At 43.5% G+C, this 14630-nt stretch overlaps 1 pseudogene; it reads right to left on the bottom strand.

Annotated features, from left to right (window-relative positions):
- Positions 1-391: 391 nt before the first annotated feature.
- Positions 392-11526, bottom strand: LOC120027753 (annotated as a pseudogene).
- Between the last annotated feature and the right edge of the window lie 3104 nt (positions 11527-14630).

Genomic DNA, 14630 nt, shown 5'->3' with positions numbered 1-14630 from the left:
ATGAAACATAGGTCGGGGCTGTCTACAGCGTAGAGCCCCCTAAAACCCACAGTAGATCCAGACATATTTGGGTCATGTCTTGTCTTCTCCTCATATGATATCTCCAGAGCCTGACGTTGTTTCTCAGTTTCCTCCCGTTCTGTTCACAACCAGAAATAAACATGGAGAGAAATCTCATCCCAGCACAACGTCACGCTGCGAGGGCACAGCAGTTCCTGTAGGCCAGGAATAGATGCTCTGTCAACTAAATACTGGAGTTTTGAAGGTATTTGTGTTCAAAATGGGAAGGGAGGTGTGTTCCTCCCTCAGACCATCCAAGAACAAGGATAAAGCATGTACGCACTCACACACAGACAACAAACACAGCATAGGTCCACACACCATGTTTTCTTTTATAAAATGACAACATTTACATTCAAATCCACTAAACAGCAGTATAGCATATCATGTTCGCAACATTCATAAATATCAAATGTGTTGTCCTTATTAAAGACAAGAACTACAAAAGTAAGGTGAGAGAATGTCCTACATCTCCATCTTGTGATGCCACGAGCCCTCTCTGTCATAGGTGCCTTTGGAATTTGGGTGGAAGGTTCCATGTCTTTGCCACGGTCTTCCTCTACTCAGAGAGGGTAGAAGGCAGAGACAGCCAATGTTGTAGAGAAAGATGGAGAGGAAGAGGCCCATACATTCTTCCAGGAGGACAGTCCAGAGTCACGTCTCACAGTCTCTGCAGATGAAGTTCATTTTGGCAGACTTGGCTCCTCCGGCTCCTCCCACCATCAATATGGTAAATCTATAAGATACAACGCACATCGTTATCAGTATATTCATATATAGAATATCAATTAGCAGGTGCTATTATCCAGAGCAACTTGTATAGACTGTTAGTAGCATTAAGACATAGTACCATTAGACACAGCAGCACTGCACACAGCAGTATTGGACACAGTAGCACTGGACACAGTAGTATTGGACACAGTAGCATTGGACACAGTAGCACTGGACACAGTAGCACTGGACACAGTAGCACTGGACACAGTAGCATTAGTAGGAGTGGTGGCCGTGTAAAGAGCAGTAGTTGTAGTATTGAGAGCAGAAGGAGTCTTGCAGTAACAGAACCACAAGAACATTTCATTTAAATAGAACATTGCAGGAAGGAAGTGAGGGAAGATAAGTCTTCGTCCTGTCACAAAATGACTCTAATCATTCTGAGACACACAGTGGTGCACACTGCTCATGTTTAAGTCACAGTAAGCAAACCTCAGGGAAACAAAGTTCCCCTTTAAAAAAACGAAGCGACGGAACTGAGGAAGTGAGAGAGAGGAGAGGAAAGGAGAGGAAGAGATGAGGAGGAGAGTGAGCATTTCTCTACCTTCAAGTTCAAGTCTAAGCTTGCTTATCACACAGAGAGCTGCTGCCTTTGCGTTCCCCCCGAAAGTGAAAAATGAAAACAACTCTCAATCTCTCCCTCCCCCCTCCCTCGGCTTTCGCTCTCTGTCAGACAAAGTGGCCTTATGCAACCATCTCGGGGAGGCCTTGCTGATGTCTTGCGGCATATTTACCCAGCCTACCCCCCTCTCCAGTTTCCTTCTCTCTTTTGTCTCGTAAAGTGAGGGGAGTACAGTGTCCTCACCACCGGGGAGTCTGGGATACCGCCGGAGGCTGAGGATGAAGATCCATGAGGGACATGGAGTGTGTGTGTTGTGTCTCTAAATTACATATATTGTATGTACCGTGTGTGTGTGCGTATGCATGATGTGGGTAAGTGTATGTGCATGGTTATGAAAGATAGGATACGTCACCCAGTAGTGACGTGGTGTGGTGGCGTGTTCGCTCCGATGCCACACCAACTCGACCACGGGTCACTGCATTTTCGACCCCAACACGGGGTAAGGCGTAGTCGCAAACACACCACAACACAGGCTCGCTCACGCGAGCAAGCAGGGGCGGGCTGACTGACTAACGCAGTGACTTCTCTGTTTTTAATAAACAAACGCTAGGGATGAATAAGAGCAAAGCCCTCTAATCCGGAGATCTGAACACTTGTATAAGAAACAGCCTCCTTCTGGATTTCACCACACCGCGCGATGTCTTCAAGTAGATGTGGTGGTGTAACACATTCATCAAGGCTTTTGCTCCTTCAAATCCATCTGTGTTACACAACAGGACTGGGAGATACTGTGGAATCAGCAGTGTTACCCAACGGTTATCCATTTGTCATGTTTAAAGATGGATACATTGCCTAAAATACACTTAAATGACCTGAAATGACTTTTAACATAGTTTACCATTCAAAAACAGATGCCCAGTAATACACTAAAGGCCGGTTTCTTGGATCAGGATTAAGCCTAGTCCTGAAAGCATGTTCAATGGAGAATTTAGATTGAGCATGCTTTATAGTCCAGAACAGAGCTTAATCTAGGTCTAGGAAACTGGCTCTAAGAGAGGACATCCATTATTAATATACCATTGTGGGTGAACTTGTCACTACTTAGGCTACACATCAGAACTCATAAATCATTATTCCACATTCAAATATATTTCTTAGCCAGCATGGCCTGAGTCTCCCCTGCAGAGGCCGTCGTCATGGTAACAGAGTGCACAGTGACTCAGGAGTCAACCGATCCCTGTGGGGAGAGCGGTGGTGGTGGTGGCGGCGACACCCCCCCCCCCCCCCCCCCCCACCTCGCCCTGGCCTGCCAATCATATGTTATGTCTCCCCCACACACACACATACACACACTTCTGGACACTTCTGGTCAATCAGTGGCCTTTCAGCTAGGCCAGAGGGGTAATGGGATAGAGCAGGACAGATTCATGGGATAATCAGTACACATCTACAGGATCAGGATTGGTTTTTGTATCAGGGACTGGCAAATCTATGGTTCACCTCCTTGAAGCAAGGGACTAAAATTACAACAAAAAACTGACCAACTAAATGTCTGACAGCTATCTCGGGGACCGGTAAGCCACATCTCAGGGAGCGGTGCCGGTCCATGGACCAGAGGTTGACTAACTAACTGCACTAAGAAAAACAATAGCGCAGCTTTGCATGTTGATCATGGTCCGTTCTCCATCTGTTACTACAAGGAGAAGTTAGGCCTGCACCACCACCTGCTGGAGGATAGCAGGATAGACTGAGTGCTGAGAGAAAGTCTGGACAATTTAGAACAAATATAGTCTAGCAATACATAGCCTAATAAAGGGAGACTCCGCAATATGACACCATCATACACCATGGGCCAACTTCCTGCTTGCAGAAATCAACAACAACAACTGTACCTGTTTGGGGTCCATGGAAGCAGAAGGAGACACCAGTTCGATGGTGACTGGTCCGTCATTCTGGATGTGAACCTGCATGTAGGCCCCAAACTGCCCGTCTAAAAACACAAGACAAAAGGAAAATGTAAAGATTAACCTTAATACATATAAATGAGTCTAAAACAGTTAGAAGAACTAGAATCCTCCTTTGTTTCCCCCTTCCTCTACAGGCCCATATAAATGACACCACTCAACGTTCCATCCAGTAACAGCCACTGCAGTTTGCTTATTGTGCATATTAATCTATATCAATGATTTATAAGCAGGTGGCATCTCAGTACAACAGGGACATGGGGGTAGAGGGTGTTAAGATATAATAAGACAGGACGTTTATACTTAAATGTTCCCGGTTGGTCCAGGTATGCTTCGATTTATTACATCATCTGCCCATGAAACCGGTGGCTGGGTGGTGTGTTCTAAAAAGTGCAGAATCATCTCGTTTCTCCCACTCAGGCGATTGGGCCTTGGCAGTGAGAAGACTAATTAGAGAGCTTGCGTCCCACGACAAGCAGGGACACAGAGTTCCTCCACTACACCTTCTCCCTGGTGGCTTGAACCAATTCACCACCAAACACCATCCTCAACTACGACCTGATAAAAGAAAACCACCCCAATGTGGAACTGCCATAACCCTTGCACTGTGACCATATAATTAAATATTTTACCTTTATTTAACTAGGCAAGTCAGTGAAGAACAAATTCTGATTTTCAATGACGGCCTAGGAACAGTGGGTTAACTGCCTTGTTCAGGGGCAGAACGACAGATTTTTGTACCTTGTCAGCTTGGGGATTCGATCTTGCAAACTTTCGGTTACTAGTCCAAAGCTCTAACCACTAGGCTACCTGCCGCAGCGAAAATGTTATATAACAATGTTTATTTCTATGCCGTGACCAACGACCTTATAATTCGCCACCAACCCCCTATGTAGATGTGGAACCACCCTAACCTTTGCACTGTAAAGTCCATGGAGAATAAGAGCACCTCCTCCCAGCTGCCCACTGCACTGAGGCTAGGAAACACTGTCACCACCGATAAATCTACAATAATTGAGAATTTCAATGAGATTTTTTCTACGGCTGGCCATGCTCTCCACCTGGCTACCCATACCCTGGCCAACAGCTCTGCACCCCCCACAGCAACTTGCCCAAGCCTCCCCCACTTCCCCTTAACCCAAATCCAGATAGCTGATGTTCTGAAAGAGCTGCAAAATCCAGACCCCTACAAATCAGCTGGGCTAAACAATCTGGACCCTCTCTTTCTAAAATTATCCGCCGCAATTGTTGCAACCCCTATTACTAGCCTGTTCAACCTCTCTTTCGTATCGTCTGAGATCCCTAAAGTTTGGAAAGCTGCCGCGATCATCCCCCTCTTCAAAGGGGGAGACACTCTAGACCCAAACTGTTAGAGACCTATATCTATCCTACTTTTCTAAAGTCTTCAAAAGCCAAGTTAACAAACAGATCACCGACCATTTCGAATCCCACCGTACCTTCTCCGCTATGCAATCTGGCTTCCGAGCTGGTCATGGGTGCACCTCAGCCACGCTCAAGGTCCTAAACGAAATCATAACCGCCATCGATAAAAGACAATACTGTGCAGCCGACTTCATCGACCTGGTCAAGCCTTTCGACTGTCAAATGACTGCCTCGCCTGGTTCACCAAATACTTCTCAGATAGAGTTCATTGTGTCAAATCGGAGGGCCTGTTGTCCGGACCTCTGGCAGTCTCTATGGGGGTGCCACAGGGTTCAATTCTCGGGCCGACTCTTTTCTCTGTATAGATCAATGATGTCGCTCTTGTTCCTTGTGATTCTGATCCACTTCTACGCAGACGACACCATTCTGTATACTTCTGGCCCTTCTTTGGACACTGTGTTAACAAACCTCCAGACGAGCTTCAATGCCATATAACACTCCTTCCATGGCCTCCAACTGCTCTTAAAAGCAAGTAAAACTAAATGCATGCTCTTCAACCGACCGCTGCCCGCACCCGTCCGCCCATCTAGCATCACTACTCTGGACTAGAGGTCGACCGATTAATCGCAATGGCCGATTAATTAGGGCCGATTTCAAGTTTTCATAACAATCGGAAATCGGTATTTTTGGACACCGATTTGGCCGTTTTTTTTTTGGCCTTACCTCCCTAATCTTACTACATTTGCACACACTGTATATAGATTTTTCTATTGTGTTATTGACTGTTATTGACTGTACGTTTGTTTATCCCATGTTTAACTCTGTGTTGTTTGTGTCACACTGCTTTGCTTTATCTTGGCCAGGTCGCAGTTGTAAATGAGAACTTGTTCTCAACTGGCTTACCTGGTTAAATAAAGGTTGAAAAAATTAAACTATGAACTATGACCTTATAGACCCAATTCACCACCATAACATTTGCACTGTGAACTATGACCTTATAGACCAATGTATGTAACCTCTGTTTCAACAGGAAAGCAGGGGATTCAACTAATTCCGAGCCTTTCAGGTCAGGGGTCAAGTCTTGAGTGGCCTCAAGGATAAAGGCTACTGCACGTGACCCTGTAGTCTAGGCTGTTTCACTTAGGAGTGCATTGGCTTATCAACCCTAACCCTGGTCAAGCCTTAAGCTTGTGTCTCAATTCCCCAGGCTATGAACAGCAACCCTTCTATTCACTATTGTTCTCCAGGTGTTTGTGATATTGACCTTATTGACCTTAGGCTATCAATTACACTGAACAAAAATTAAATGTTGAGTGTTGGTCCCATGTTTCATAAAAATAGCCCAGATTTTCCATATGCACAAAAAGCGTATTTCTCTCAAATGTTGTGCACAATTTTTTTTGCATCCCTGTTAGTGAGCATTTCTCCTTCGCAAATATAATCCACCCACCTGACATGTGTGGATAATCAAGAAGCTGGTTAAACAGCATGATCATTACACAGGTGCACCTTGTGCTGAAGACAATAAAAGGACACTTTAAAATTGTCACACAACACAATGCCACAGATGGCTCAAGTTGAGGGAGCATGCAATTGGCATGCTCACTGCAGGAATGTCCACCAGAGCTGTTGCCAGATAATTGAATGTTCATTTCTCTACCATAAGCTGCCTCCAACGTCATTTTACAGAATTTGGCAGTCCATCCAACCGGCGTCACAACCGCATACCACCTCCACATCTGGCTTCTTCACCTGCGGGATCATCTGAGGGGGTGGTGAGGAGTAATTCTGTCTGTTATAATGCCCCTTTGTGGGGAAAAACTCATTCTGATTGGCTGAGCCTGGCTCCCAAGTGGGTGGGCCTATGCCCTCCCAGGCCCACCCATGGCAGCACCCCTTCCCAGTCATGTGAAAACCATAGATTAGGGCCTAATAAATGTACTTTAATTGACTTATTTCGTTATATGAACTGTAACTCAGTAAAATCTTTGAAATTGTTGCATGTTGCATTTATATTTTTGTTCAGTTTAGCTTCACCTCTTTGCTTGAACAAATGACCTTTTGCAACCATTACCCTGATCAAGCAAAACATTGACCCAATGCTATTAAATATTAAAACCACACACTTAGAAGAATGCCGATCCGTTTACATATCTATTAAATACCCAAGGTATCAAAATGATCTCTTCATTTAGGCTTTTCCTATCTAGAGTGTCTTATGAGAGTTCATTTCTCTCCGCCCACAAACTGCCTACACAGCAAAGTGTCCTCGACACTTTTGGGTCACTGGATGTGAAATTCTGTTCAATAGCAGTCTATTTTAAAAACTCTATATATGACTCATTTTGCAGTGTTTCTCTCACCCAGCCCAGGCCAGTAGATAGTGTATATTACAATATACCCCCTCCCCTTGCCCTCAGAACGGCCTCAATTTGTCGGGGCATGGATTCTAGAAGGTGTCGAAAGCGTTTCACATGGATGCTGGCCCATGTTGACTCCAATGCATCCCACAGTTGTGTCAAGTTGGTTGGATGTCCTTTGGGTGGTGGACCATTCTTGATTCTCACAGGAAACAGTTGAGCGTGAAAAACCCAGCAGCGTTGCAGTTCTTGACAGAAACCAGTGCGCCTGGCACCTACCTATATGTCGTTCAAAGACACTTAAATCTTTTGTCTTGCCCATTCACCCTCTGAATGGCACACATCTGCAATCCATGTATCAATTGTCTCAAGGCTTAAAAATCCTTCTCTAACTTGTCTCCTTCCCTTCATCTACACTGATTGAAGTGGATTTAACAAGTGACATCAATAAGGGATCATAGCTTTCACCTGGTCAGTCTATGTCATAATTTTGTACACTCAGTGTATAGGCCTAGTGCTTGTGTAGCCTACTGTATTCTTGTACCCTTTTCACACTATCGCGCTGACCCGACCTATAGTGCTGGCTCTGATATTATCGGTTCACATTGTCCTTTCCAGCATGGTTCCAGCAACTAAAGTGGAAGCGTAACTAGGTCAGCACATAACACACCTCAGCTTGGTTCAACTCAATAGTGAAAAAAGGAAATGGGATACCAAGCAATGTTCCCTAAAAAAAATTGGGCACTGAGCAAATTTAAGGTCTGCTGAGCGCAAACTTGAAGGTTGTGAAAATTCTGTGCAACTTCCGGCACGCGTTTACTGTGAACACTGAGGTTGTACCTGCTTTAAGTTACAGTTGTAAGAGTGGTCAAGTAGGCTACTGTGGCTATTTGATCATAATGTAGACCTACCCGAGTGGCCTACCATCAAAAACAATGGAGAAAAATGCATCCCAAAACATTTTTACACGGAAATAGCTTTTCTATCATTCAGCCTACATTAGCAGCCAATGTGCCGTGTTCAATGTAAGTCTACATTCCATGAGACTTTTGAAAAAAAAACATGCAGGGCTTGACATTAACCTGTTTATACACCTGTCATTCAGACAAGGAGACGACTGAGACTTGTGATTTTTTTATGCAAGAAACCACTTTTCAAAATAAAATACATTATTTCCATACCATTATTAGAGAATCAGACAAATTGAGCTATGCTATGCTTATTGTCTCAAAATACAACACTGCCCCTTTTAAGACCTAAACAAAGCTATTTACCTGACTCGTTTTCAAAGATGTCAAGAAATGTAGACGTTTTGTGCTCTTGTAGGAAGCAACCACTCCCCTATTGGTGACTAGAAATGATCTATAACTGGGCTAATAACTCACTAACTAGCAAAGAATATGAACAAAAGTGCACAGGTGGCAACATGCAGCTTTCGCTCTGATCTCAAAACAAGACCGCTCATACTGCAGCCTAAAAACAGTCCAGTTCAAAGTGAAAGACACAGATCCATATACGGCAATGGTTATTTGCATATAGGCCTACTGCAGCTCTGATTAGTTATGGCGCACTGGTCTGTGTAGAGTACGCCCCTGAGTCTTGCCTGTCAATACTATAGAATCCAACTCCAATGCGCTCTTGCCTACAAGAAAATATCTTGCACATTTAGTTGTGCATACCAAGTCTTGAATAGTTTGTTTTATGGCGGTATGTTACATTGAAATTGGTTAACATTGCGTTGATTCGATCACAACTCCCACAGTAGAGCGAAATGTTGATAGTGTTAATTAACTAAAGGGGAAAAGTCAAGAAAGGTGAGTGAAGTTCAAACTCATGCTTCTCTGGCTGGACGGATATTTCTTCTGCGCGGCAGTCTGATGGGAGCTGTACGCAGCTTAGAGGGAACACTGACACCTAGTCAGTTGTACAACTCAATGCATTCAACTGAAATGTGTCTTCCGCATTTAACCCAGCCCCTCATAACCAGAGAGGTGCGGGGGGGCTGCCTTAACCGACACCCGGGGAGCAGTTGTTGTTACCTGCCTTGCTCAAGGGCAGAACGGCAGATTTTTACACCTTGCCAGCTCTAGGATTCGAACAAGGAACCTGCCGGTTACTGTACCAACGCTCTAACCGCTAGGCTACCCACCTTTGATCATCTCAGGCTTGTTGAGTAGCTCGTAATATAGTTATAGCAGCTGATATAGGCCTAGTGCGTATTTAGCAGACTGTATGTGTCAGTCAATGATGTTCACCCATAGTAATATCGTTTTCTATTTAGTCCTGTGTGTTCACCCACCTTTGATCATCTCCGGCTTGTAGGTGCTCCTCAGGTGTTCCAGGATGTTATTATAGAAGGGCTGGGACAGCTCTGCAGGCATGACAGCATGGAAGTCTGGCTTGTTACCCTTTAGTATGCACTGCAGAGTGAACTAACTGACACATAGGACTTCATAGTCCTTGTCCATGACGCTTTTGCTCCACGCCCGGCCGTTCTCATCGTCAAACAGACGCAGGTTGAGGATCTTACGAACCCTGAGAAGCAAAGAAATTAATGTTGGGGCGTAGAATTGATTGAAATATATAATTAATTTATTCAAATCTTTATGTGTTGGGGTCACAAAGGAGATGGCTATAGGAGTGAGCAAGTATTTTGTGCAGATGTTCCAAACTTATTGGGCTAAATACAAAAGAATAGCTCTAAGTGAATGATACGGTTGTCTTACAAATTCCTATTACAGATATGAACCTGCCCTGGCCCTTATGCCCTGCCTATGTAGGAGAAGGTCTACAGTACCGTAGCGCAAAGACAATGTTTTGAGACTGAATGAACCTATATCTATCCTACCCTGCTTTTCTAAAGTCTTCAAAAGCCAAGTTAACAAACAGATCACCGACCATTTCGAATCCCACCGTACCTTCTCCGCTATGCAATCTGGTTTCCGAGCTGGTCATGGGTGCACCTCAGCCACGCTCAAGGTCCTAAACGAAATCATAACCGCCATCGATAAAAGACAATACTGTGCAGCCGTCTTCATCGACCTGGCCAAGCCTTTCGACTGTCAAATGACTACCTCGCCTGGTTCACCAAATACTTCTCAGATAGAGTTCATTGTGTCAAATCGGAGGGCCTGTTGTCCGGACCTCTGGCAGTCTCTATGGGGGTGCCACAGGGTTCAATTCTCGGGCCGACTCTTTTCTCTGTATAGATCAATGATGTCGCTCTTGTTCCTTGTGATTCTGATCCACTTCTACGCAGACGACACCATTCTGTATACTTCTGGCCCTTCTTTGGACACTGTGTTAACAAACCTCCAGACGAGCTTCAATGCCATATAACACTCCTTCCATGGCCTCCAACTGCTCTTAAAAGCAAGTAAAACTAAATGCATGCTCTTCAACCGACCGCTGCCCGCACCCGTCCGCCCATCTAGCATCACTACTCTGGACTAGAGGTCGACCGATTAATCGCAATGGACGATTAATTAGGGCCGATTTCAAGTTTTCATAACAATCAGAAATCGGTATTTTTGGACACCGATTTGGCCGGGTTTTTTTTGGCCTTACCTCCCTAATCTTACTACATTTGCACACACTGTATATAGATTTTTCTATTGTGTTATTGACTGTTATTGACTGTATGTTTGTTTATCCCATGTTTAACTCTGTGTTGTTTGTGTCACACTGCTTTGCTTTATCTTGGCCAGGTCGCAGTTGTAAATGAGAACTTGCTCTCAACTGGCTTACTCACATGCTCTCAACTGGCTACTCACATGTAGTCAACATCCTTCTGTGTGTCCTCCATGGATATACCCAGCAACACACACAGTCCTCTGCCTATTGAGCTAACGGGCACCTCTCCCACTGTGACAACACAGTACAGAATTATAAAATCAATCATTTTCATTATTCAGTGTCAGACACATCCTCCTAAAAAAGTGTGGTTTATCTAGCACACACTGGCAGTCTTGCAAGTAGTAGTATGCTGCAAATTTATGGAGTAAATTGTACATTATTTTCATTAGGAATGTAGAAGTGAAAGTAAAAGTTGTCAATAATATAAATAGTAAAGTACAGATACCCCCTAAACCGACTGAAGTATTACTTTAAAGTGTTTTTACTTAAGTTACTTTACACCACTGAAAATGTGTTTTACAAATAACGTTAGATTTGATTGGATATCCGTGCGACTACCAAACTACTGTAGCTAACGTTAGCAATCCTCTGTGCTGCCTGCAAAATGCCTACCGGTGAAGAACTGTCATTCTTTGACACTATGAGCGATATAGAAATAAAATAATAATAAGTAAACAGCGTTACTCACCTGACACGCACGCCGTTGTCACTCTTTGAATGATTGCCTTCATTGTTTTGATTAGCTCGCTCGCTAGAACGAATCAGATTGAAGTGGTGCACATACGTAAACGTCATACTTCCCATGAAACCTTGCTGCGTTGTCAGAGGCATCTAGCGACAGCAGTTGGGAGTACAGTAGATAACTTTTGCTGCCATATCAGACAGCATAAACGTGCTAAAAATACCTTCTGTACTGATTCCTGGGGTTAAATTGGTGTTTTGCACATCTGTCCCAAAAACCTACGGTACTGTCATTATGAGCATTTTCGAAGGGAAGGGAGCACTGTCACTACCTCGCTCTCCACACCAGGGAGCATGAATTGTGGAGCAAAATGAAGAGGAAATTCAGCAACTCCTGGAGGGCAGTGTAATACCCATTTCAGACAGAAAATGTGGTATATTACCTGTAAAAAATAAAATATATATTAGGCAATGTTGACCCCCTTTCAAACAGCACCTTATTTACTATTGTCTTGCAGACAGTATACTGTACCCCTTTTATACATATCAGTGGGTAACTGGCACATTGGAAGGGTAAGGTGTTGTTAAACCATTGGGCCTGTTTGCATTTCAAATTAGGGAGGTGTTAAACAATGGAAGTGGTAATGAAAAAAAGCAGAGCACCATTCACACAGACCCGATACCTGTATTTTGGTTACAGGGTCTGTGAAAATGCAGGAATCATGACTAGGTCTTCAGGTGGCTTTTAATTTACCATGTTTATTTTTACCCCTTTCAGATATACAAAAAAAGCTGGTACAAAAAAGCATGTATGGGAAATTAGTGTGATTTTGGTCTGTGTATGAAAGAGATATACAGTCAGAACCAACATTTTTGGCAGAAATTAAGACTGTATAAAATAAATAAAACAAATACTTAGCTAATGTATATTGTATGCTAAAAGTTTTTTAAATTATTTTATACTAATACAATTGAGAAAAATATTTTGTTTAAAATGAACAAGTAATAAAATAAAAGATTGGGGTCAAAATGGCACCCGTTTTCAATTCTTCAGCACCCTCCTCTTGCGATGATAACGACACTAAGCCTATTTTCATGTCATCTGACCACAGCACCACCTGGAGTTTGATAAACAGCATTGGCAATTGGAACTGGTGCTATGGTCAGGTGAAATGAAAATAGAGCTCTTTGGCCACGCACACCAGTGGTGGTGTTGGCATTGAAACATGGACAAGTATGCAGAAAAGTAACTCAGTGTAAAACTAGTGTAAAATATGGTGGTGGATCTTGGATGTTATGGGGTTATTTTGGTTCCACTGGTCTAGAGGCACTTGTTAACGTCAATGGTATCATGAACTTTACCAAGTACCAGGACATTTTAGCCCAAAACCTGGTTGCCTCTGTCAGGAGGCTGAAACTTGGCCGCAAATGGATCTTCCAGCAAGACAATAACCCCAAGCACACACAAGACCATCAAGGATCTGGAAAGATTTTGTATGGAGGAATGGTCAAAGATCCCGACCAAAGTGTTCTCCAATCTCATAAAACATTTACATAAAAAAAAAATATATATATATATATATATATTTCACCTTTATTTAACCTGGTAGGCCAGTTGAGAACAAGTTCTCACTTACATCTGCGACCTGGCCAAGATAAAGCAAAGCAATGCGACAAAAACAACAATGCAGAGTTATACATGGGATAAACAAACATACAGTCAATAACACAATAGAAAAATATATATACAGTGTGTGCAAATGTAGTAAGGTTAGGGAGGTAAGGCAATAAATAGGCCATAGTGGCGAAATAATTACAATTTAGCATTAACACTGGAGTGATAGATGTGCAGATGATGATGTGCAAGTAGAGATACTGGGGTGAAAAAGAGCAACAACAAAAAATAACAATATGGGGATGAGGTAGTTGGGTGGGCTATTTACAGATGGGCTGTGTACAGGTGCAGTGATCGGTAAGCTGCTCTGACAGCTGATGCTTAAAGTTAGTGAGGGAGATATAAGACTCCAGCTTCAGTGATTTTTGCAATTCGTTCCAGTCATTGGCAGCAGAGAACTGGAAGGAAAGGCGGCCAAAGAAGGTGTTGGCTTTGGGAATGACCAGTGAAATATATCTGCTGGAGCGCGTGCTACGGGTGGGTGTTGCTATGGTGACCAGTGAGCTGAGATAAGGCGGGGCTTTACCTAGCAAAGACTTATAGATGACCTGGAGCCAATGGGTTTGGCGACGAATATGTAGCGAGGGCCAGCCAACGAGAGCATACAGGTCGCAGTGGTGGGTAGTACAGTTGAAGTTGGAAGTTTACATATACCTTAGCAAAATACATTTAAACTCAGTTTTTCACAATTTCTGACATTTAATCCTAGTAAATATTCCCTGTTTTAGGTCAGTTAGGATCACCACTTTATTTTAAGAATGTGAAATGTCAGAATAATAGTAGAGAGAATGATTGACTTCAGCTTTTATTTCTTTCAGTAACATTTCAGGTAGCCTTCCACAAGTTACCCACAAGAAGTTGGGTGAATTTTGGCCCATTCCTCCTGACAGAGCTGGTCTAACTGAGTCAGGTTTGTAGGCCTTACTCGCACACACTTTTTCAGTTCTGCCCACACATTTTCCATAGGATTGAGGTCAGGGCTTTGTGATGGCCACTCCAATACCTTGACTTTCTTGTCCTATAGCCATTTTGCCACAACTTTGAAAGTGTGCTTGGGGTCATTGTACATTTGGAAGACCCATTTGCGACCAAGCTTTAACTTCCTGACTGATGTCTTGAGATGTTGCTTCAATATATCCACACCATTTTCCTCCCTCATGATGCCATCTATTTTGTGAAGTGCACCAGTCCCTCCTGCAGCAAAGCACCCCCACAACATGATGCTGCCACCCCTCGGCTTGCAAGCCTCCTCCTTTCCCCTCCAAACATAACGATGGTCATTATGGCCAAACAGTTTTGTTTTTGTTTCATCAGACCAGAGGACATTTCTACAAAAAGTAAAATCTTTGTCCCCATGTGCACTTGCAAACCGTTGTCTGGCTTTTTTATGGCGGTTTTGGAGCAGTGGCTTCTTCCTTGTTGAGCGGCATTTCAGGTTATGTAGATATAGGACTCGTTTAACTGTGGATATAGATACTTTAGTACCCGTTTCCACTAGCATCTTCACACGGTCCTTTGCTGTTGTTCTGGAATTGATT

Source organism: Salvelinus namaycush, chromosome 2, assembly GCF_016432855.1.
Source record: "Salvelinus namaycush isolate Seneca chromosome 2, SaNama_1.0, whole genome shotgun sequence".
Taxonomy (NCBI): Eukaryota; Metazoa; Chordata; class Actinopteri; order Salmoniformes; family Salmonidae; genus Salvelinus; species Salvelinus namaycush.
This window is presented reverse-complemented; position numbering and strand designations above follow the sequence as displayed.